This window comes from Orycteropus afer, unplaced genomic scaffold, assembly GCF_000298275.1.
Source record: "Orycteropus afer afer isolate SDZICR_OR568_19922 unplaced genomic scaffold, OryAfe1.0 scaffold00167, whole genome shotgun sequence".
NCBI lineage: Eukaryota > Metazoa > Chordata > Mammalia > Tubulidentata > Orycteropodidae > Orycteropus > Orycteropus afer.
Genome location: NW_006921754.1, coordinates 5,853,868 through 5,856,993, shown reverse-complemented (window position 1 = coordinate 5,856,993; position 3,126 = coordinate 5,853,868). Strand labels below are relative to the sequence as shown.

At 35.1% G+C, this 3,126-nt stretch overlaps 1 protein-coding gene across 1 annotated transcript in view; it reads left to right on the top strand.

The window, feature by feature from the left end:
• PTPRK (protein tyrosine phosphatase receptor type K) overlaps positions 1-3,126 on the top strand; it is an 867,169-nt gene that overhangs the window by 731,576 nt on the left and 132,467 nt on the right. The gene's annotated exons all lie outside the window — the stretch shown is intronic.

The window sequence follows — 3,126 nt, the reverse complement described above, 5'->3', positions numbered from 1 at the left end:
AAATGCCTCTAGCTCTAGTGAGCCAGGAGCAGGAGATAGAGCTGGACCCCAAGGTTGAGGAGCTTTCACCCAGCCCCTAGAGCCTGGCACTTTGAACTTGGACCTAAAGCCTCTGGATCGTAAGACTAAACTCTTGTTTGTTAAGGCCATCCCATTTGTAGTATATTTCTGTCAGAGCAGCACTAGGTAACCAGAACAATAGGGTATTCTGACAGCATTGAACTGAGTATGCCATTTGTTTATCAGGAAGAATTTTAGTATTAAGAATTTTATTTACATAATATCAAAAGGAATGTGATATAACTGACTGTCTTTAATTCTACAAATATTGCCTTAAGTAGATGAGACTCAGATTACTCCATTATTTGTATTTCCATAGACATTTATGAGCAAGAGTCAGAAATAACAATATCTGTTTGGATGGAAAAAAATGACAAAACCCATGGCGTTAGGGTAATCCCTCTACATAATCCCTTTTTAAAAACTGCCATTCAAAACTGAGCCAGTTAACATTTCTAGAGAATTATATTGCTTTAAATAAGTAAGTGATTTCTAATAGGAGTAATTCTTGATTTGGGTCTCTGAGTTTGCTGAATAAAATCCCCCAGAGACATCCAGGTTTTAATCCTTGGGGCCTGTGAATATGTTCCTTTACATCCCAAAAGAGACTTTGCACATGTGATTAATGATTTTGAGATGGGGAAACGATCCTGAATTTTCCGGGTATAATCACAGGACCATTAAAGAGGAGAACTGGCAAGCCAGATTCAGAACGAAATAGGAAGTGGTGAAAAGGAGATGTTCTGACAGAAAGAGAGGCAGGAGTGATGCTCTTTGAAGAGGAAAGGGCCACAAGTCAAGGGTTATGGGCAGCGTCTAGAATATGGACAAGGTGCTTCCAGAAGGAATGCAGCTGTGACAACAACCTGATTTCAGCCCTGTAAGACTCATTGGGGATTTCTGACCTCTAGAACTGTAGGAAATAAATTCGCATTTTTTAACCCACTAAATTACTGGGTTTTTGTTTTTGTTTTTTTTTTTTAAATTACTGGTAATTTGTTACAGCAGCAATAGAAAGGAAAAACAGATTTCAGCACCTGGAAATAGAGTGTTGCTGCAACTAGTTCCAAAAATGTGGAAGTGGCTTTGAAACTGGGCAATGGATAGAGTCTACAAAAATTTGAGGAGCATAATAAAAAATAACCTAGATTGACTGTACAGATATTAGAAACATGGGTGCTAAAGACTGTGCCGGAGAGGACTCATAAGGCAGTGAGAAGCATAGTAGAAAAACCTGTATCATTTTAGAGTGTGAATGTCTAAATCGCCTTGATAAACTTGATAAAAATCTGAATGTCAAAAGTTCTGCTTAGTGAGAGCTCAGAAGGAAATGAAGGACATGAGATTGGAATTGGAAACTGTAGTTAAGGGGAGCCTTATGAAATAATGGCAGAAACTTAGCTGAAATTGTGTCCTGCAGCTATGTGGAAAACAAATCTTGTGAGCAATGAATGTAAATATATAGCAGAGTAGATTTCCAAGCCAAGTGTTGACAATACATTCTTTCCAAAACCTATTATGATTTTTATATAGATGATGTTGTTGTTATAGTAGCAGTATAGATTGCCTATTTTAATATATTCATTTTAAGGAAGGCAGATAGCAAATTGCAAAAAAGTTTAGCTATTTTTATTCTTAGCAACTAAAGACAGATCTTCAGAGTGAATTCTTGAATCAATAGAATTATATTACTTTAATTGCAATATTATGGTAATATGAGCTCTGCCTCTTTTTCATTTTCTAAATTTATCCTGTTGTTGGAAAAAGATTAAAATCCACTTTGGCCTCATTGAAACACATTTGTAGGGTGTTACAGAGCATTGGTTTAAAACTCCTGCTCTGTAACAGAAAATATCCTTTATCACCAGTCAGTTTAGTGTCTGAAATTATGAATTCTATTCTATTTTTAATGAAATCTGGATTACTTTAAAGATTATCTCTCTAATTTCATTAATGACATTAGATTAGAAAGTTAATTGGATCTTTCTTGAATGAGTAGTGACCACTGTGTGATTCAAAAGGAGGATTAGATAGTAAATCATATCTTTTTCTCATTTATTTTATGTATTTAAGACTACTTTAGATGAGTGCAATATTTTTCTGATGTTGTCTCAAATACATTAGGTATCTCCTATTATGCTAGTAAAAATCATGAAGAAGTTCTGAGTTCCTTTTAAAATGACAACTCAGATTTTGTGAAAACAGGATAGAAAAGATAAATATCTGAGCACATAACACAGTTCTGTGTGTTTTCATCTTAAAGACAGAGAGTGAGTGTCATTATCCCAACCTCTAAAATAGTTACAGATGTGTCACCTCCTGTGTTTGACGCAGATCTTGACAGACTTCCAAATGCTGGAATCTTCTAATATTTCCTTTTTCTCAAGAACTCCTGCTGAGTTTCCCAGTTTAAATTAAAAAAAAAAAAAAGTTGTTTGTGCTTGGTTTATGTAGAAATTCTATATTAATTTAAAGAAATGAGGTATTGGCAAATATGATGAGGGAGGTGATAAAGTGATCCTCAGAAAGTTTTTTTTTTTTTTTTAATCTCATTGGTAGGAGCAAAAAGAAGTTTACAGTTTGAGTACTATTGACCCTGCAGTAAATACACAAAGTGTCTTTAAGACAGTGCTACTTGTAGTTTTTCCCCCCATGCCTGCTGGTGTGTCTTCCTTATTGTAAATTCAGGAAAATTATATTTTAAATTCTGGTCTCACTCTTATTTACAACACCTGGCTTTGCATCTTTGCCTCTTAAAATGCCAGTCTTGGACTTACTTTGAGAAAACCAACCAATTATTTTATACCTTCTGCTTTTGATGCATTTACTACTGTTATTTCTGGATCAAAACCCTACTGGGCTGTGCTTTTAAGGTAGAGTTTTTCTATGCTCCCTCTGATAACCTCATCTTGGCTCTGTCTCTTTTATAAAAAATTGCTTTGTTGACTGGGGTCTTAAAAGCTTATGAGTGGCCATCTAAGATGTAATTATTGGTCTCCTTGTCTGAAGCAAAAACAAGTGAAGAAAATCAAAGACACATGGAAACAATTAGTCCACAGAACTAGT